Raw genomic sequence first — 23,349 nt, 5'->3', positions numbered from 1 at the left:
ATATCCAATTCAATGGATAGTTTGCAGTTCTTAGCTTTTAATTCTATGAAATCACTTTCTCATAATAGTCTTCCTATCTCTTCAGTGACTCCTTCAAAGCCTGCTTTGCAAACTTCTATTCCTTTACCCAACTCCTAAATGCTGGCATCATCCAGGCTTCTTTCTCAGCACTCTTTTCTTCATACCCTCCCTCTCTTCCTTGGCCATTTCTTTCCCACATATGGTTTCAAATACCACCAAAATATTGATCATAATGTCACCTATAGCTTCAGAATCTAATCTTTTACCTCAAATTTTCTTTTGACTGTCAAATCCACGTTCCTAACTTCCTACAAAACACCTTCACTGAATGTATCACTGCTATCTCAAACTTGGCATGTTCAATCTGAACTTGTCATCGCCCCTATTAATCTGCTCTATTTCTTTGTTCCCTATTTCAGAATATAGCTTATCAGTTGCCCAAGCAAGAAATCTGAACATCATCCTTATCTCCTTTCTTGCCATGATCCCCTACAACCAATTAGTCACTGAGTCCTAACTTTACTATTTCCTCAATACTTCTCAGACCTGCTCTCAAAGTTCCATTTTTTTTAAAGAGTTTATTTACTTATTTGACAGAGAGAGAGAGACAGCAAGAGAGGGAACACAAGCAGGGGGAGTGGGAGAGGGAGAAGCAGGCTTCCTGCTGAGCAGGGAGCTTGACTTGGGGCTTGAGCCCAGGATCACCTGAGCCAAAGCCAGACGCTTAACTAACTGGGCCACCCAGGCACCCCTCAGAGTTCCATTTCTTCAGCTCTGTGTGTGAGTTCAGCCATTGTCTGTTCTTGACTGAATCTCTACACAATGTCCTAGATCCTTCTTCCGTCAATCTTCCACATTTCTCCAGAGTGACATTCAAATGCACAAACTGGATCATATCATTCCACTGCTTAGCATCTTTACTGGCTACCATTTGACCCCAGGAGGAAAGAAATATAATATCATACAGGATCTTTCAGGAATGAAATCTTGTCTTTTGTGCAGTTGTATCACTCTACATACCTTCAATATCATATACACGTTTTGTGGCCAAGCTCAAGTGCACTCTGAGCCCTCAGGCTGAATTAGATTCTCCCCAAGGCTGCAATCACATCTTAGGATATTTGCCTAGAGGAGTCATTATATATGTTATCATAATTATTTTTCTCTCTTCATTCCAAGTCTCTTAAAAGGAAGAAATTTATTTCATTTTTGGACTCCATAACACCTGGTCATAATAAGAATTCAACAAGTTTTTCTTGAATTATTATAATTGTTTGTGAAAATACAAAAATTTTGTCTCTTCCTAGTATAGTCTTTATTGTCTATTCTTGCCTATTCTTTATTGAAAAATATGGCTTAAGGAAACACCTTAAGCAAAACACCTTGTTGCCAATACAAATGAATTCAGAAGTTTGAATAATCACAATGGAAGAAAAATAAAAAAGTCCAAGTGAAAATCAAGAGAAAGGCTGAATGATACCCTAAACCAAATTATGAATTACACAGTCTTTGAGAATAATATTTTAATTCTAAAGATGCTTTTAAATAGGTTTAATTGGCTTATGCCTAGAGGTGATATTTAATTTTATATTTGAATATAAAATGTCAAGAAAATAAGGTCTGGTATGGTCAAGGCAAGAAAAGGGACAAATGTCACCTATTCCACCCAACAACCATTTTACAGCCTTCTAGAATTGCAAAACTCGATGTGGAGTTTCAAGGACTTATATGTAATAAAATTTGCCTCCAAATTTTGGATGGTCCAGTCAGACAAAGACAGAGCAAGAAATTCAATACATCTGAATTTCAATAGCATTAGTATTTCTACTTCACTTTCCACAAACATCAACAAATAGAAAGGTCTGAAAGTGTAACTCCCAGCTAAGGTCATACATCATCTCAGTTGTACTTAAAATAAACTTCAGGGATGCCATAACATTTTTTTTTTAAAAACCTAAACTAGAATTCCACTTTCATGTTAAAAATGGATATCATCTTTTAGATTTTGTGTTGAGGACTGGCAAATCCAACAGTGATTTGGGAATATAATAGGCAGGAAACCTAAAGACTCACACTGAAAATACTATATGTGATAAGACTTATTTGTAAATGAGAGGAATTTCATTGTTTGATTTCCTACAAATCACATTGTATATTGATCTCAATATTCTAGATGAGAGCTGAATAACCAAAACAGGCACAAAACTTATAATTATGAATAAATTTCAGTGATAGATAGCTATTAATATAAATGCTTTGATATACAGAATAACTCAAAGCTATTTCCACAGAGAAAAAGATCAGTATAGCACTAAAGAGTAAATTATACACTTCTTCCTTCTTAAATATATGGATAAGTAATAAAATTCCTAATTAAATTAATTATTCCTTGTAGATTAGAAAATAAAAAACAATGTATCAAACATTTTAAAATGTTAGAAGAAATTAAAGATGCACTAAGTAATTATCATAGAAGAATCATGCACCTAAAAATGTATGATGGAAAATTAGAGAAATGGCTGAAGTCTCTTGAAGTAGGTTAACATGACACAGAAGACTGAAAATTATTTACTATATAAGTAGAGTGACAGATAGAAAAGGAAACTACTTTTAGTAACAATGAAATAAGGAATCAAAAGAGAAAAAAATGCTATTGGAAGCCATGAAAGTTTCTGGTGAGTAATTGAAATATATATTGCCTTACAAAGTACATGCCTTTGAATACAGAAATTCACATCTAGAACTTGATCTTAATTAAATTTGGGGTAAAATATGCAAATGTGTTTGAAGAAGGCTATTTACTATTTATAAAGATGGAAACTGAAACTATACTTAGTTCCATCAATAGATGATTTATGCAACAAATTGTAGTATATACATATAATGGAATGTTATCCTATCATTAAAAGTTACTCCAAGGTTTATATTTATTTATTTAAAATACATTTTCTACAATCATTATGACTTACTCTTTATAAAGAAATTATCAATTTTTAAAAAATGTACCATGAAAGAAATAGGCTAAGGTTAAACTGGATTAACTAAGTAGGTAGAACCACATGAAATAAAAGCGAGTAATAGATATAGAGCTCAGTAACATCTTAGATGTAATTAATGAATATAAGCAACATGAGCTGTGCTGTAGTAGTAGAAGTAGTAATAGCCTACAAATCTGGTGAGTGATAAAGGCATGATTCAAACCTAGGCATTGTGGAGACTATATACTGAACTGCTTGCTATACATGCTGCTTCTCTGCAAATAGATATTCAATCAGTTTACTAGGAAATAAAACTATGCACCTAAAATCACACAACTAGGCAAGAACTGAAAATTACTGGGGCTCCTGGGTGGCTCAGTCAGTTATGTGTCCAACTCTTGACTTCAGCTCAGGTCATGATCTCAAGGTTGGGAGATTGAGCCCCGGAATCAGGCTTCACTGGGCATGGAGCCTGTTTAAGATTCTCTCTCTCCCTCTGCACCCCGCTCCCCGCTCTCTCTCTCTCAAAGGAAAAAAAAAAAAAAAAGAATTGAGAATTATCAAGAGGAAAAAAAGCTGCTACATGAATATACAGATGAGTATATAGGAAGTAGGCTTGGAAATTAAAGTCATAGTAGATTTAAGAAGTTGAAAGCAACTTTTGTAATTTATGAAAACAGAAATTAAGGTGATATGGATATAGAATCTAGTGGTAAACAAACAAACAAAACAAGCAAAAACAAAACAACAACAACAAAAAACCTCACACCCCATGCAGGGATCTCTTCCCTAGGAATATTTGCAGTCAGCCAGCCCACTCTCCTGGGTATTTTTGGTAAGTCAGTCCTATTTCACATACTCTTCCAATTCTAGCTGTAGAGTTCTAATTTTTGCAAGTTTCTTAAATTGAACAAAATCCCCTTTTCCAACTTCTACACATTAAACCCAGGAGTGTCCTAAGAGGAAAATGTTCTATCTCTTCTATGCAATGGTACATAGTCATTGAAAATAACTATCTTGGGTATTTCATTTTAGCTGCTTCTTCTCACAAAATATCTTTCAGTTTCTTTCATAAATACAACAACTGTTTAGTGAGTATATTCTATTCTCTAGGCTCTAAAGAAACAAAGTCAAAAAAGGAAGCTACTGTTTTTCAGTAACTTACACTCCAGAGTAGGAAAACATTATATGAAAGATGTAATGACTGAAGATGCTCTTTGCTGCTAGGTCAGAACAGAGTGTAGCGGGAGTACAAAAGATAGAGTAACTAACCTTGACTCAGAGAAAGCCAAAAAAGCTTCACAGTGAAGGTGAAATTTCAGCTGATGCTTAATTAATGAGCTTTTCTAGCAGACATGACACCAAGCACAAAGACTACAGTGGAAGAGTTTAATTTGTTTGTAGAACAGAAACTATTGTGCCTGGGAAGTCACCAGAAAAAAGAACGGTTACAGAATGGGTTGAAGAGATAGAAAAAAGCAGATCATTGGGTCTTTTGGGCTGGAGCAAGGAATTTGGATCTTAGTCTATGAAGGGTCTGAGTGGGAAAAGGTGGTTTTCTGACGAACATTTTTAAATGAGCACTCTGGCAGATATGTAGAACATAGACTCCAAGGGAATGAATGGAAGTAGGGAGATCAGTTAGAGGATAATGCAGTCATGCAGCTGGAAAGGATGGTAGCTTGGTCTAGGCTGGGGGCAAATGAAATCTAAGAGAAGTAACTAAATTCAAAAATTGTTCTAGAGGTAAAATTGACAGGACTTGCAAATGCATAAGGAAAGAAAGTAAAAAATCAAGATTTGTAAGAATTTGGCTTAAGCAATGGTGGTATCTTTCACTGAGATGAGAAAATTGAGGGTGGTACAATTTTGGAGAATAAAATCAAGACTCTGGTATTGAATATGCCTCTGTGTGTGTGTGTGTGTGTGTGTGTGTGTGTGTGTGTGTGTGTGTGTGTGTGATGTCTATCAGACATCCAAGTGTGGGTGTCAGGCATTAGAATTCTCAGAGAAAAGTTCTTGGATAAAGATATGAATTAGAGAGTATTGAAAGCATCAAACCAGAAAATATCATCTAGGGAAGGGAAGAAGACCAAAGACAAAGCTCTGCTTTCTACGTTTTTTTTTTTTTTAATTTTAATGTTTTTTAAATTATATCATGTTAGTCACCATACAGTACATCCCTGGTTTCTGCTGTAAAGTTTGATAATTCATTAGTTGCGTATAACACCCAGTGCACCATGCAATACGTGCCCTCCTTACTACCCATCACCAGTCTATCCCATTCCCCCACCCCCTCCCCTCTGAAGCCCTCAGTTTGTTTCTCAGAGTCCATAGTCTCTCATGCTTCATTCCCCTTTCTGATTACCCCCCTTTTCTTTATTCCTTTCTTCCCCTACCGATCACCCTAGTTCTTATGTTCCATAGATGAGAGAAATCATGTGATAATTGTCTTTCTCTGCTTGACTTATTTCACTTAGCATTATCTCCTCCAGTGCCGTCCATGTTGCAGCAAATGTTGAGAACTCGTTCTTTCTGATAGCTGAGTAATATTCCATTGTATATATGGACCACAACTTCTTAATCCAGTCATCTGTTGAAGGGCATCTCGGTTCCTTCCACGATTTAGCTATTGTGGACAATGCTGCTATGAACATTGGGGTGCATATGGCCCTTCTCTTCACTACGTCTGTATCTTTGGGGTAAATACCCAGTAGTGCTATGGCTGGGTCATAGGGTAGCTCAATTTTTAGCTTTCTATGGTGTTTAGAACTCAATTAGAGAGGAGGCATTCGCCAAAGGGCATGAGAAGAAACGGATGTTAAGTACGAAGAAAACTGAAAGTGTGAAGTGTCACAAAAGACAAGAAAGGAGAGTGTTTCAAGAAGGTGGAAATAGTTGTGCCCAATACCACGAAGAAATAGACAAATGGCTACTGGGTTTGTTAGGATGGGAGTTACCAGTAATCTTGACTGACTAGGGTAGAGTCAGTAAGGCAGACTCATGCCCATTTAAAATAAAATAGGTGGGCCAGACAATGGAAATGAAGTGATGGAGACAATGTGGATACCTCTGTGGGTAAATTTTGTAAATTCTTTCCTGAAACTAGAAATCTATTCTCTATAATCTCTTAATCTACTACATTATATAGACTATCTCAGAAAAAAAAAGATGCTAAGTTTAACATATTACCTGGCACATACTTGCACTGGATAGTCTTTGCCTTTTCAGATCAATTCTGCAGCCTTCTCTATTCTGCTCTGTACTCTGGCTTCAGCCAGGGTCTATTACATTCAGCTTTCTAGTTGGGTTTAGTGGATGGGAGACACCAGTAGGAAAGAGGGTAGAAGGGGGCAGAGAAGTTAGGGTTTTTATTCTCTGCATTTTGCCTGGTCGTCCAAGGTTTGGAAGTAGTTTTCTGTTGTACCTAAGGTCTCAGCAGGTGCTGAGATCTTGTACATACGGTCACTCACTGGCTTCCAGTAATAGCTACCTTTCCTTGTCCTTTCAAGCATAAGGAGGATAATGGCATCCTGCTATTTGCCAGCCTGTCCTTGGGTATTTCACTATTCTTGATTGATTCCTGCAGCCCTACCTACACTTTGTAAACAGCCCCATCACTCAAGTTTTTTCAATTGCCATTTGGAGTGTGCTATCTCTTTCCCACCAGGACCCTGACTGATACAGACCTCAAAAAGGGTTTGTTGAAAGTATATGAACTATATTTTTCTTAGAGAACATGTACTTTATGAACATGGTCAAATATTTCAGCCTTTTCTGGAATAAGGCAGGGCAGTCAGGAATAATGGGAAAAGCAGAGAAGAAAGAAAGGGAGGGAAAGAGAGGAAGACCAGTTACCTTCTTAGCCATTAGAATTTTTCACTCTGTCTTCAACTGAGTGAGCTGTCTCAATTTTCTCCAAGTCAATCCTGTTTTGGCACAAAAGCCAGCCTTTCAGGATGCAATCTCCAACATGTTAAACTCATCTCTCTTTCTGGGATTTCAGGTCCCTTTATTTTAAGTAGACTTAGATACATAATAGTGTGTTATATTCAGATAACACATTAAAGAATAAAATTTCCTTGGGTCCCTTGGTTGATAATACAATATCTCAGCTCCCTAAGCCAGATGTATAATGCCAGGTATTTGGCTTCCTGACAAGAGGTTTTATATCAAGACAAGTCCTGAGAAAATTTCCCTGACTGATTTAAATTCTCATGCTATAGCCACTGATCTCACTCACAAAATTTTGGGGGAGATAATTTTTTTCTCCAGTTGTTGAATTAATTAAAAGGATACAAGGACTCTTTTGAGTATTTCCTTTCAGTAAGAAACCACGCTTTGTAGACAAAACTATTTAATTTTTGTCAGAGAAACAGAAAAGTTTCTAGGGTAAAAAATCTATATTGAAAAAGCCTAAAATATATTAAAGTCCTTCTGTGGTGGACATGCCACTTTGCCAGTCACATCTAGTTTCCCCTTAACCTATGTTTCCTTTTCCAATCTCAACATCAAAGAAATTCAGTTCAACAACACTAGATTCCCCCCCCCCCCCAAAAATACCCTTACATGAGCAACTCTTTAAAGGTATTATCCTAATTATCAAAAGCATCAGAAAGTTTTGTGTCCATAGCCTAGGAAACTAATTTTTAAAAGAAACTTTGGGTGAATGGGTTGGGGAAATAATTTCATCTATTATCTAGCTAGATATTGTTATCTAGCATTCAATAACGATGTTCCTTTGGAGTAAGCTTTCATCAGAGATGTTCTCAGCCAGTACCAGAAATAGAGCATTTTCATTTGGAGGCTCCAAAATTGGACTTAGTACTTTAGAAATAGATATAGACAGATGCATTTGCCAGCACATTGGTTTTCCAAATAATTTCTGAGAAAGCTTTCAGGCCTCGTACCCTATTATCCAACTTTTATTTAGACTTTGGGGGATATTTGGGAGAGTAGCAGCAATGTGGAGGCTAACAACAAAAGAGGCATAGGAATTTTGCTTTGGTTGTGATTAGGCTGCCAGCATTCTGGCCATGGGTTGTACGAATTGCTGAAGAGACTTATCAGGACTAAAACAAAAAGATAAGTTGGTTTTACCAGTAAGAGTTTTTCTTCTGGAGCTCCAGGAATAAGTGACTATATGGGCTTATCTAATTTTCCTACAAAGTGTCTCACAAATGCCTTAAATTTGTGTTTTTAATAAAAAGAAAACTACCAATGAGTAACATTTTTCATCTCCTCCCCCATCCCAATTGCTTACAGGAGTAATGATTACTGGTTGTCTTAGTTCATTCAGGCTGCTGTAGCAAAATACCCCAGACTGGGTAGCTTTTACAAACAGAAATTTATTTCTCACAGTTCTGGATGCTGGAAGTCCAAGACAGAGTGCCAGGATGGTAACCTCTTCTGGGTTGTAGAGTGCCAAACTTTCTCTGTAAAATCACATAGTGGAAAGGACCAGAGAGTTCTGTGGGGAGATCTACTATAAAAACACTAATTCCATTTGTGACACCCCACCTTCATGAGCTAACCACTTCCCAAAGACCCCACCTACTAATACCACCTCCTTTAGGGGTTAGGTTTCAACATATGAATTCTGTGGGTGTTGACAGAGGGGGGACACAAACATTCAGACAATAGCTCTAGATACTCTATGATAGCGGATTAGAAAGAATATGCTGAACACATAGGGAAAGGAATGAATGAGAGACTAAGAAGAAAAAAACATTAACAGGTCACAATTAATAGTATTTAAATTACTATACAAATATTTATATATATTTTTCTCTTCCACAGCCTCTCCTTCAAATGGTTGCCATGTAAACTGTGAGTTTTAGAAGACTGAAGCCCTTGAGATTCAGTGTTTATTGGTTAAAACTATGCATTTTAGTCATTTGATTAAGGATAGTGCTAAACTCATTCAAATAGCAGCTGGCAATTGTCCTTGGAGTCACTGTCATTGTAGTCACTGGTTAGAGAAACCTGCAAAAGTAAGCCCTGAAAGATTAATAGAAGTAGACAATTCCTCAGCGATTATGGTACAATAGCTACAATACTTTTTTTCTATATTTGAATGAAAGAATCATAATAAGTCAAGGATGGAATTTGAGTCTTGCACAGAGTTATCAAAATATGTTTGTGTGTTTGTGTGTGTGTACATACATATAAAAACAGAAAAAAAATCATTCCAGAAGTTTGGAATCAAAAGGAAGAGTTATAATGGGACAACATCATGAGATTAAAATAAATTCTATTTTTTAATGTTCACAAATGAGTCTTTGGGTCTTACTTTAATCACTAACTGAGATTTAAAATGTGAATTATCTTTAATTCCACTGCTATACTAATTTACCAAGGGACAAATTCCTAAATTATACTATTTTCCTCTTTTATTTTGTGCAGACAGCATCTGTCCAAGTTCTACTGCTCTGCAGACGGAGCACTCTCCAATCTACCAACCTTTCCTGTGCAACCCACAGGCCTCTGCCTGAGTTGAAACTTTAATCACAGAAGCAAGTATTCTTAGAACCTCAAGGACATGAAATGGCATCTGAATCAACCCAGGGTAGAAATTCCCTGTAGATTAGAGCATCCCTGACTGCCAGCCACCTTGTCTCAGCAGAAACAGTTGTAACTAAAGGAGTGAAAGAGCAAGATCTAGTTTACCTGTGGCTTGCTAACTGGATGACTATGAAATAATCGCTTGATTTTTTGTCAATGAAATATAAACCAATGCCTATTTACATAGACTTTTGTGTAAAAACTCTTTATAACCTCTAAAATACTACAAAATGTGCTATTATAATTTAATTCTTTATTATTTCACAGGTCAAAACCTATTCCATTTACATTTATCTCTGGTTATAAGTTTTCTTTCCTCCTTAAAAAGGGTCAAAGGTGTTTCCCTAAGGTTCCTCCTTGAACAACACAGAAGAATCTGCTGGTATTGTTGCCCCTGAATGTCATGAGAAATAAATGGATAGGTCAGTAAGGTCAGGCATAACTACAACATCAGTAAGGAACAATATTAGATAATTACAAGCTGTTCAATTATTTCAAAATCTTGATGGAATATTACATATTGTACCAATATGTATCTCTTAGTTTCTGAGTTCTTCCAGCCAAGGCCTACACCTTTAAGATTAAGTACACAAATCTGAGGTATGGAATAATAAATATGGAATAATAAAGTTTCTGCTTTAAAAGGAGCCCAGGGGCTCCTGGGTGGCTCAGTCAGTTGAGTGTCTGACTCTTAATCTCAGGTCTTGATCTCAGGGTGGTGAGTTCAGACCCCATGTTTGGCTCCATGCTAGGTGTGGAGCCTACTTAAAAATAAAAATAACAAATAACAAATAACAAATAAATAAATAAAAGGAGCCCAGGCAGCTAAATCTTGGACTGATCTGTTGAGGGCTGCTCAAGCTCCACAATATTCTATTTTTCATAATATTAGGACCCACATATGGTAGATACTTCTTTCTGATCTCATATTCTTTATTGGCTGCAATAAACCAGTTTGGTAGACTTTTACTTGCAGACTGGTGGTGATTTTCTTACACCAAACTTCAAATCCTGGCACTCCAATTAGCTGCGTGTATATACGGCTTCCTCCATAAGGCCTTTCCCATTCTACATCTCTATGTTCACCTCTCCCTGCACTCCCACACCAGGATTTTCATCTCTGTTATAGCACAGGTATTCTGTCTTACACTGTGGTAAGCCATTTTCTTTCCTAATGAGTCATAAACTCCTTAGATGGTTGATAATGTGATAAATGGATGAGGTATAGAATGAAGGAATCATTTCAATAAATGGCAATAGAAAGAATACTCTTTTTCCCTCTGTTGTGTAATACTTTAAATATTTTCTGTGTTCTCTAAATAGGATAATATTTCTGATCCTATCGATCAATCAAGAAGTCTAAATTTATTATCACTTAAAATTTTAATATAATATTTCAGAACGAATTCAAGCTCATAGAAGTTTTACATGAAGAAGCAATCAAGATGCTCATAGTTGAAAAGTGGGCTTTGTTTCCAGAAATGGCCTGTTGTTGAAGAGATATAGCTTAGTGCCACATTTATCAGTCAGAAGTTATAAAAATCCATAAGATAAATAAAATGAATATTCCTGGACTAATTTAATTAAAGATTTAGAGAAAAAAAATCATGTTTATAATCAAATAAATATGGAGAGATTATATTTATATATAATTTATAATGAAATAAAGATGGATAATAGGAAATTTCACATTTTTAAAATATGAAACATAAAAATATTACAACTATGACAATCCCTTCAGACTAACCTTCCTGCCCCTGGGGTCTTTGTTCATTCTGTGTTGTTAGGAGAACTTTGGTAGAAAATTGTAGTCTATAAAGGGAATGAAAACAGTTGTAAGAGCAAATGAATGACAAGTAATTTGTACATCCAAGCAAGCTGATACACTATGTAATTACACAAAAGATTATCTTACTTGCCTTTCTCATCAGTTTGTTGTCTCTCCTGAATTTAAACCTGGGATCAATTTATTCCATAGATACATTTTCCCTCACTATGAAGCAGGCACTGACCACGCAATGAAAGTACAAAGACAAATGTGACACGGCTGCTTGCCTGAAGGAGTTTCTGATGAGTCAGTGGGAATGGACATTCGTCCAGTGGCACAGGGGTTATGATACAGTGAGCCCTAAGAAAGAGGGCAGTCAGGATAGTCTTCCAGAAGCAAATATCTATGCATTATACCTTGGGATTTTAAAATTGAGCAAATTAAAGAGAGCATGAATTCTAAGGTAAGCCCCAGAGAAATCTTTTCTGAATTCCTAGCATGTTTTGTGTATAAATATTCAACAGTTAATCCGCTGCAGATAGGATTCTGTAAATAAATTCAGACATGACCTTCATTTGCTTTGTGCTCTGGCAAGAGTAACAAAGCTCCTATAGCCACTGAGAGCTCCTGGTTCCATTATAACAACAATATAGAAAAGCCACAGACCACGGAGAAAAGATTTTGAATACCTTAATACTTCTTTTGAAGCCATGGCAACCATGAAACAGTTGTAGAAATAAAAAGTTTTGAATTCTTGACATATTTTTAAAAAACTCTAGTGTTCTAGATTTGCACATACTTAATATTACACTTAAGACATTATGAATCTGAAGTGGTCAAAGGCCCCTTTGTCAAGGATTCACTGAATAATTTCAAGTTGAATAGAAATTTTTTAATGCTTTAAAGTATTTACAATACTTCGCAAAAAACCATTAGCCATTCAGACATTGAGTAATGTCATGGGCTTTTGTAGATTTTCTTCCATATCTTAATATGAGCTGTGAGCAAGACAAATCACTACATTAGTGAAAAGATTTTTATTTCACTGAAAATAATACCTGGATTTTTCAGACTTTAATTTTTACAGACCATGGCCAATGGCCTCAAAACAGCACCTAGGTCACTGAAAAACATTTCACTAATCTATTTAGAAGCATCAGTATTATCTTTTCATGATTGAAACTAAAAAATGAAATAAATTTCCTTTTTGTACAAGTTTTTTCTAGGATTTAATACCACAGTGTCTAATATTAGTTCAGTGACCTTTCTTGTTATATTTATTCACAATGAAGGAGGATAAGAGTGAATTCTTAAACAGAATAAAAAGACAGAATTCATTTATCTTTAAAAAAAGAAAAGAAAAACACATATTTGTCTTTAGTTTTCTTATCATGAACAGCCAAAATGTGTGCATGTCATTTAGCTCCATAATGAAATTATATATTGCTCAGACCACTCTGTACAAAGATTTTATTATTATTAATGATTTTGACATCACAAAGACTAATGTATTATTACTGAAAATCAATTGCTTAAAATAAGTTTTGAAAATGATTCAGTTGAAAGATAATTGAGCTGCATCTAAACAAAATGTTTCAGCTCCAGTGAAGCATGAATCATAATTTTTAAGTAAAAATGTATGTTTTTACATTTTTCACATACTCTCTAATAAGATCAGCATTAAAAATGAATGAGTGCAAGTTCCATCTCTATACCCAGTACTGACAAACACTGAGAAATTTAGGTTTTTATGTCATCATGTTCATAGGAACTTTCCAAATCTTAACTACAGCAACATTGCATCTGCTGATTTCCTTGTAAGCACGAGCCACTAGGGACATTGTTTGCTATAGATAGATGGCTCAAACCGTATCCATATATAAGTTGTTGGTCATGAACTAAGTCTATCACAAAGCTTGAGAACAGAATCAATTCAAGATGGATGCCCTCCTGAGCAGAGTCTCCTAAATTATGAATTCCTGGCAGGGAGGATCAATATTACCTTCTTTGTTGAATCCTCAGTGCCTGGCACAATAGTTACAATGAATAGATTTTGTAGAATAAAACTTCACTTACCATTGGTTAGCCATATCAACATGAAATATGAAGAATACCATTGGTTAGCCATATCAACATGAAATAAGAAGAAATATAAACTTAAGGTAACTGCTGCCCAGTTCTGTCCTTCCTCTGATTTCTACAGCACTTGTCTAAAAAGCACAGATGGAACTGCATTGCCTTAAATGAGATAATTTTTTCTCTCTTTTCTTCTCTTTCTTTTTAAATTTGATATATGCCATTCTTTAAACAGGCTTTAAACACCCAGAGAACAAGAACCCTGTCATATGTTTCTTTCTATTCCCAAACAATCTTGTAAAACAAAAAGTTCAAGAAAATTCAGATAAAAAATAATGTTCTATTTTCTTCCTGAAGTAGACTTATTCTTTTATGATCTTCATAGTTTTATCAATCTTTTTGACAACCTACAATAAGGGCAATCTATTAACTAAATGTACTGAATCCACATGTATATTAAGATAAGATTAATAAAGTTCTGATCATTTTAAAGATATTTGGCATAGAAAGAGCATTTTCAAGAGCAAATTCTTGTAGCATAGTGACCTAAATAGAGTTCCCTCCCTCTCCCCATCCATTCTCAACTTTAAGCTATTTCTCTTTCCTGGAACCTATAGGTTTGTAGACTTTGAATTCATTCTGGTGTAAGTGGGACTTATGGGACAATGTGGGACTCTATCCAAGTGTCAGGCCAAGGACAAAGAACAGAAAGCGACAGGAACTGGGAAGATCTTGCCACTTAGAGTTCCCAAGGCAAAGTTGCCATCAGCATTTTATGAACGTGGACCGTGTTCCTGACACTGGAAAGACCAATAAAGAATGAATGGGAGAACAAAACTTTTCCTGCATTTGAGGTTTGGAGAGCACAGGAACATCGCAATCAAAGTGGATTTGTCAGATGCCTCAATAGGCAACTAACAGCCCTGCCTCTACAACAGAAGGCCACAGAGGTAGAAACCTCTCTTCCACACCCCACCACCTCTGGAATTCCCACAGTTTCAAATACCACACACCCAGACCTGAGCTGTAATGAGCCAACAAGAAAAAATCACATCTATAAGAAGCCATCAGCCAAAAGAATCACAGAACAAATTTCCAATGAAACAGAATGTCTGTAGGAGAAAATGTAGCCTTGAATTAAAAAATAATAAGAAAAACACCAAAGAGATTTCAGAATTTGACCCACTTCTCAGTACCTCCACCACAGCTACTATATTCCATGCCACCACCCTCTCTCGTCAGTGTTATTATGATACCTCCTATTGCTCTCCTTATTGTCTTCACGCAGAAGCCAGATTTTTCTATCAAAAAAGGAAGGCAAAGAGGAGGCACTGTGGAAGATTTTGGCAGTGAGGACTTGGTTTATGAATCTCCCAAGACCCTGCATAAAAACAGAGAGCAACTAAGAGAGCAAAAACAAAGAGCCATGGATAACATCAATAACAAAACTAGGCGATAAGATATCCCCACAAGTAAGGAGGTGGCAAAAGCCACTAAAATCCATGTGGTATCATGGTGTATGGGAGAAAGTAGAGAGAAGGCACTTAGGCTTTAGCTAGTCCTGAGCATGGGAGAGCCCTAAAATCATGAATAAGTACCGTCTGGAAAGCACAGTGGACCAATCTAAGAGTCACAAGGAAACTTTCAATTCACAGTGAGTGAAGACTATTATGGACTATACTATAATCAGGACTAGAGCAGTTTGGGTCTTATAACCTCCTGACACTAACAAATCAAAACTGCCTTTCAAGCCAAAGCCCTACACTATAGAAAAATTACTTTTAGCACAATATAAATTGAACAAGACAGGAAAATATAGACAAAGAAAGAGATGATCCATATAACATCGGAGGAGGGAAATAAAGGAAGTAGATTGCAACTTTCTCAACCCAGGAAAAAAAAAAAGGAAAAAGAAAAGAAGAGCTTAATAAAAAATATAAATCACAAACATAAAGGCAGAAGGAATAACCCAAGCAAATCAGGCATTACACTAAATGTGAACATTAAAATCTATCATTAATCAGACTGGGTTAAAACAATAACAACAAAAAAAACATTGAGAGAGAAGATCCTAAGAGTTCTCATGACTGGGATACTTTTTTTCTTTTCTTTTTATTGTATTTATAAGAGATAGATAATGAATGTCAACTAAACTCTATGATATATAATATATGTGGTAATCATTTCACAAACCATCATGTGATACATCTTAAACATATACAGTGAAGTATATCAGTTATTTCTCAATACAAAAAAAAAAGACAGGCTATTTGTTACTTCAAAGAAATACATTTATAATAAAGTTATGGTGGAAAATAACAAGTTAGGAAAAGAAAAGAAAAAAATACCAGACAAAGGCAAACAAAAATGAAGTCAGCATAGAATATCAACAGGGTGAAATTTAAAGTTAAAAGCAATAAATAGGATACAAATAGATACTACATCAAAATAGAATTTCTTCTACAACTTATGAAGAAAATACAATAATTATAAATATGTACAAAACAATTAAGTAATTAATTATATAAAGCAAAAACATTTGAAATGGAATAAGAATTTGATATGTATAATATTAAAACAAAAGCCTACAATAGGTTTATTTCATAATGAGACAGGTCTAGACAACAAAAAAGATACAGCATATATTTACTGAATTGATGATTTGTCTGGCTATAAAGAAAACCTTGTTGTCAGAATAAAATCCAATTAAATTAGAAACAGAGTTTTTTTTTAATTGATTTATTTATTTTAGGAGTGGGGGAAGGGCAGAGGGAGAGGGAGAGAGAAACTCCAAGCCAACTCCAAGCTGAGCACAGAGCCCAACTTGGGCTCTCTCTCTCTCTCTCACAACCCTGAGATCAGGACCTGAGCTGAAAAACCAAGAGTTGGAGGCTAAACTGACTGTACCACCCAGGTGCCCCAGAAACAGAGTTTAAAAAAAAAAAAAATCCTCAAGTACTCAGATATTAGGAAACGCTCTCCTTGAGAGCACTTGCATAAGAGAAGATACAAATGTGAAACAAGAAAGTTTCAAAAGAGAACACTTTATAGCAGATAAAGTAGTATGCAAACTTTACTAGAATGTAAGCACATTTATGGCAAGAATTTTGTGTTTACATGTTCCCAAATCAGTGAACACAATAAGTGTTCAATAAATATTTACTGAATACATACCAAAACTAATGAGGTACAACAAAACACTATTCAGATGAAAACTAAAATATTTGGTACTCACCATCAAAATTATAAAAAGAGTAACAAAAAAATTATGAAGATGAAATTAATAAGAAGAATCCCCAAGTTAATTTTTAATGAAAAAAATAAATCCAAAGCTGGTTCTTTGAAAATATAAAGATTAGTGATTAATCTGATCAAGAAAAAGGGGTGCCTCGGCTCAGGTCATGATCTCTTAGTCATGAGATCCGTCCCATGGCGGGCTCCATATTCAGCAGGGAGTTTGCTTAGGGTTCTCTCGCTCCCCCTTTCTTTGCCCCTCCCCTGGCTCATGTTCTCTCTCTAAGATACATAAATAAATCTTTTTAAAAAAAGAAAAAAGAGGGAAACACACAAATGAGTATAGAAATGAGACTGGAACCAGAGACAAAGGAAAATGAAAATAATTATCAGAAAATATTGTATGTAACTCTATAATTTTATAGACCTCTCAAGAAAGATGATAAATTTATAAACCTCTCAAGAAGGATTATTTCCTAGCAAAAGAGAAAACTATTAAATTTGACCTCAAGAAGAAACTGAAAATCTGAGTAAATATATTACACTAAAGAAACTAAAAAGGTAAAAAAAAAAACAAAAAAAAAAACCCAAACACTTGTATTATTAGAAATTCAATTGCGTGAGGGGATTCAAAAGAGCATAGTTGTAAGCATTGATTCGAAAAAATATATAACATTTTTATGTTTGTATCTATCTAAGTAGGAATCCCTCTATAAAACAGTTAAAACTGCCAAGAAGAGTAACTTTCCCAGTATCTAGAAAAGTGGCCAATGGGCATACCCTAATACCTAACAACTCCTTAGAGACGCTTTCCCACAAGAGCTTAAGCAGATATGATCAGAAACATTGACTTGTAATGGCGAAGATCTGAAAATAATCTAAATGTCCATGGGAGGGGGATGGATGAACACATTATGATACATTCAAACAAATGACCTTATGCAGCAGTTAAAATGGTTACAGCTCAAAAATATGTTGAGTGAAGAAAACAAGTTGTAGAAAATTATTTGTATATGAAACCAGTTACATAAATTTTTAAAATTGACAAGACAATGACTATGCATGTGTTTCAGACACATATGTATGTAATGAAAGTGTGGAAATGTGGACTGGATACATGGTAACATCACAGGGATTGCCTGCAGAGAGAAGCAGCAGCGCACACCCTAGAAAGGGAAAGATGGGAACCTCAACTTTAATTTTCACCACTTAAAATGAGATCTAAAATAAATATGACAAGCTCTCAATATGATTTAAAATTCTGGAAATATGCACAATTTTGTATAACAGTCAAGTTTTAAATTTATATTGCCTGTCAAAAGCTCTTTTCTGCATTTCTTTTGTCCTGGATGTTCCCAGTTTCCTGAGAGGCACACAGTACTGTCTCTTTCCCCATACCAACTCTCCAAAAGCAATCCCATAGCTGCTGTTGGTATTTAGTGTAATTTAAAGAAACTTATTACTCTCACAGATACCTAATTATTAAATCTATATCTGTATGTACTTTCCAAATATCAAAATATCAGAACAGGGAGTTGCATCTTTGTAATTGAAGTGATGTTTTTCTGGGAAACGAGTTTTCCCCGGGCTCCCAGAATCACATCTGCTAGGCAACCTTTTATATGCCTGTGTGTATTTCAAGTTCAGCTCAATGAAGACAATTAACTTGAGCATTGTTTTATTATTACATTAATGCAAAAGACTTGCATAGGGACATTCTAGTATTCACAATACTGCAAATTATTGCATAAACACATGTCTCAGTTCCCTAGATGGATAGGGTGACCAAATACATGACAAATCTGTTTTACTTAGACTATTGTTTGCTAGTGAATATGTGTTTAGAGAAATACAGGTAGGGGAGATGGCTGAGTTTGGAATTAGGCACTTGATACTCTCAAGGCTGCTGCTTCTTCTCAAGGCTTCTTCTTCAAAGAGACCAGAAGGCTATTTCTCTATAATGTACAAGCGGCAGAGCAGGATACAACTTTTTGGCTGTGCATATACAGGCAGATTGCCACTGGCTGGAACCGAAAGCTCAGTAACTTCCCCATTAGCATTGGATTTAGACTTTTACCTTCAGCTTGTTTTAAATAATTTTTTACATAATCCAAGATTCCTTTAAGGAGTACAAACAACATATGCCTTCTAATAAATCTGATAAATGTATTTAGATTTCTATACCACTTAGTATCAGGTAGTACACAATTTATAATATTAAATAACTAAAAGCTTGGTTTCCTATAGTTTTATTAGTTTTTTTCTTAATTGGTCTATTATAGTCATTTAAAAACACTGAACATTTCTTATAAGAATTAGAAACTTCTGTTTCTACTATACTGAAGTCAGATAAATGACTCATGAAAATGTTAGAATCATACTGGTAATTTAAATATATATGTATAAGCATATATGCTTAATTTAAGTATATATATACACACACAAGTCAAATCTTTAATTACCTAAATTTAAACCATTGTTTTTGGTAATACTGCATTTTAATGTATAATATGCCCATGTGCCATTGGTTCTTAAATACCAATATCCATGCTTCATAGTAGAAAAATTGCTTAAATAGTTTAGGAATAAAATTATATTATATACTAGGGTCATTTGTATTAATATGTGTGACTTTTTGGTTCAGAAATATACTCATATAGGCTGAACTTTCAAAAATATTTTATACTCTGGTTTAATATCAAGAAGTTTTAATTTTGCAATATGTTAACACAAAACACTTGATAGCTCTGTGAAAACTTTTGTAATACAGAGAAATTATACTAGTCACTCACATTACAGTTAAAAAATTCAAATAGATATACTTATTACTATAATCAGTTATTACAGAATCATTGTTATTTGATATATAGTGGGAATAAAATATGAAATATTCCTCTGAAGGCAAAGGTATACAATCACATTTCCATAAAAGCGAGGAAGCAAAATAAAGCATTTACTTCTGAACTCTCCATATATGTCCAAAGAATTTGGAAACTTTAATTTATCACTAAATCCAAATGTAATACTTAGGAAATAAATTTATCTGAATATCAAATGTACCCCACAAAATGTAACTCTTACTTAGACTAAAACTCTGATGGAATTAAGTAAAGGCATTTCTGTAGTTATTCAGAAAGATGAATGCCTATTAAATGAAATCTTAATGACAATGGGCACTCTGGCTCTGAATAAATGTAGTAATAATCCCTTTTCCCTTAAAAAAAAACCCACAGAATTCTTCTAAAGCACAGTGTGTTAGTGCTCACTTTAGTAGCACATATACTAAAATGGGTTAGCATGGCCTCTGTACAAGGATGACATGTAATTCCTAAAGCAGTCCATATTTTTTAAGATATGGAAGCAACCCAAAGGTCCATCAATAGATGAATGGATAAAGAAGATGTGTATATATATAATATATATAATATATATGTAATATATATATTATATATATTATATATATTACATATATACATATATTACATATACAAACATATATATATTATATATATATATTACATATATACACATACACATGTATATGTGTACATATATTTATATATGTATATGTGTGCTAAATATATACCTACTTACTGGAATATTACTTAGCCACAAAAGGAATGAGATCTTGTCCTTTGTGACAACATGGATGGACCTAGAGGGTATTATGCTAAGTGAAGTAAGTCAAAGAGTTGGAAGACAAATACCATATGATTTCACTTATATGTGGAATCTAAAAAAAAAATGAATAAAGAAACAAAAAGCAGAACCAGACCTATAAATTCAGAGAACAAACTGATGGTTACTGGAGGGGAGAGGGGCAGGGGTATGGGCAGTAAGGGTAAGGGGGAGTGGGAGATGCAGGGTTCCAACTGAGGAATGAGTGGGCCACCAGAATGGAGGGGTATAAAATAAGGAATGTAGTCAATGGCATTGTAGTAGTATCGTATGGTGACAGATGGTGATTTGCTCTTGTGGCATGCATAGCACAAAGCATAGAGATGTTGAATCACTCTGTTGTATACCAGAAACTAGTGCAGCACTGTGTGTCAACTATACTCAAAAAAAAGAGGACAGTGCATCATCAAGATTGAGATAGGCTATAAATAAAAATTTACCTTGTTCCCATAAAGATTTTAAAATAAATAGTTCTAAAATTCTTTAGATTTATTTATTTATTTATTTATTTATTTATTTATTTATTTATCTATCTATCTATCTATCTATCTATCAGAGAGAGAGACCACGCAACAGCAAGCAGAGGGAGGAGAAGCAGGCTCCTTGCTGAGCAGGGAGCACAATGTGGGACTCGATCCCAGGACCCTGGGATCATGACCTGAGCCGAAGGCAGACACTTTGCCAACTGAGCCACCCAGGTGTCCCTACAATAAACCTTTTAAAAGACTGAGATCTTGACGTTGGTGGAGAGGGCATGGCCATGTCTCACTGAATGGCAGAGAAGTCACTGTGGTACTGTGTCAGCAAAACCTTCCAGAAATCTACTGTCTAGGGTGTCAGAGAAAGCTATTCACAGGGAGACATCTCCCCAGAGGCGTTCTGCTACAATATCACCAGGGGAAGCTGCTGGCAGCTGAGTGCTGCTGACCACCAGGCACCGTAGGAGGCAGAAGATGGAGAAGCTGCAAGAATGAATTTGGCTTTTTCTTCTGAGTGATTTTTCTATCCTCTGCATGCAGTATTCAATGCTACAATGCTTGGTTATATCAAATCAGTCAAAGGAGAAAGATCATGAAGAACTTCACGAGAAAGGTTTCTTTTTTTTTGTAATAATAATTTTTTATTATGATATGTTAGTCACCATACAGTACATCCTTAGTTTTGATGTAGTGTTCCATGATTCATGAGAAAGGTTTCTAAGGGCAAGGTCTGGAAGTGGCATCTATCATTTCTATTTACGTGTCAAGAACTCAGTCAGTCATATGCTCACACCTAACTGCCAAGACAGGATAGGAAATGTAGTTAAGCTGGTGCCCAGGAAGAAGAAATGTTTTTTGTTGTTTTGTTTGTTGGGCTGGTTCTTTAAAATTTATTTGAGAGAGAGAGCAAGAGAGAGAGCGAGATTGAGAGATGAGGTGGGGGAGAGGCAGGGGGAAAAGCAGACTCCCTGTGGAGCAGGGAGTCCCAGTGTAGGACTGGATCCCAAGACCCTGGGATCATGACCTGAGCCAAAAGCAGGTGCCCGAAGAAATGGTTTTGGTGACTTGTTAGTCTGTCATACATTATTTCTCTTAATTTATTATTTTATTTTTCCTGAGAGCAATGCATCTTACTGCTGGTCACCATTACATCTGGCCTGGATGATAGTAATGTATGTGTGTAATATCCTCAGATGTCAGTTGGGGCCCCTCTAGTCCACTGAAATCTGATGATGATGGTAATGTGTGTACACATATATTGAGATGCCAGCTAAGACTCCTCTGTCCATTGAGTTCCAGATAAGATGTGCTCCAGTTTCATGCCCCCAGAGAGGTCTGCAAATTCCCAGAGTCCTTATATTCTTATAGTCTTCTCCATGCCTAACTTCTGCTTTCATACACACTGTCGCCATTCCTCACTGCTCTGATCCAGATATGAGATGCAAATCTTTTATCAATTTCCATTCAAAAGTACTTGTTTAACCACAACACTTGTGGGTATGGAAGACTTCACAGAGGAGGTTTAAATGATAGCAGAAGGAATAATTTTAAACTACATACTAGGCAACCTCTCCTTTAGTACCAACTTCTGGGAAATTTCTGAGGCTCTTGACTTCATCTGGTTTCCTTCTTCACATCATCTCGCTGCTCCGTTTCTCCCCAGAGTCTCTTTACTCCTCAGAGGAAAACAGATCCCTTTTGCTTTGTCATACAGAACAACTCGACCATTTTTATTAGTTGTTTCTTAAGTTCCTACTGACACCAGTGTTCTTGGAGTCTTATTTTCCATCCCCAAGGACTCTAAGTGTACTTTAAGAGAAATTCATGTGCTGTTTGTTAAAGCTAAAATTTTCACATTATTTTATACAAAGTCAAATGACTTGATACTGACTACATTAAGTGAGTTCTACCAGATCAGGATTCCCAACATGTGTTCTATGATGTACCAATCCTATGAGATAATCTGTAGACATAAATAAATAAATAAATAAATAAATAAATAAATAAATAAATAAGCGAGATCTATGATCAAATAATTTTACGAATCCTTGCATACTATACTCCCCTTTTTGGAAATTCACAATGCATATCAAGCATATTGAAAGCTGGGAAAACTCATGTACCTGTTTAGCTGTGATAGTAGCTAACTTACTTGTTGACATACCTTTTTCTTTTTCTTCCACAAAATGCCCTCTAATGTACAGAATGTAGAAAGTCCCTTCTAGCTATAATGTTCTGAAACACTATAATTCTTAAGCACCCATATGACTAATGACAAAACAACCATAAAAAACAACAACAAAAAACCACAAAAAGCAAAACAAACAAAAAACAAACATCATTTCGACAGCCTGGCCGGAATGGGAGTTTCATACACTTTCTTACTGTCAAGAGCCCTCTTGGGTGACCAGTGCCTCTACCCAAAGTTTTAAGTCATCTGGTTATTCTAAGAGGGTGAGGCAGAGGCTCTCAGAGACTAATCAGAAACAAACAGGAAAAAGAAAAAGCAAATTCCCCAGCTGGTGCTAAAAGCTCCCTGTTTCTACACTTT

The 23,349-nt window shown here is 35.4% G+C and overlaps 1 long non-coding RNA gene and 1 pseudogene across 1 annotated transcript in view; one reads left to right on the top strand and one right to left on the bottom strand.

Moving 5' to 3' along the window:
• The window catches only part of LOC123801944 (uncharacterized), a 327,897-nt gene that overhangs the window by 167,988 nt on the left and 136,560 nt on the right, over positions 1-23,349 (bottom strand). The gene's annotated exons all lie outside the window — the stretch shown is intronic.
• Positions 19,900-19,989, top strand: LOC123802822 (U6 spliceosomal RNA; annotated as a pseudogene).

The sequence above is a fragment of the Ursus americanus genome, chromosome 20, assembly GCF_024610735.1.
Source record: "Ursus americanus isolate L20-20 chromosome 20, mUrsAme1.1.p, whole genome shotgun sequence".
Classification (NCBI taxonomy): domain Eukaryota; kingdom Metazoa; phylum Chordata; class Mammalia; order Carnivora; family Ursidae; genus Ursus; species Ursus americanus.
This window is presented reverse-complemented; position numbering and strand designations above follow the sequence as displayed.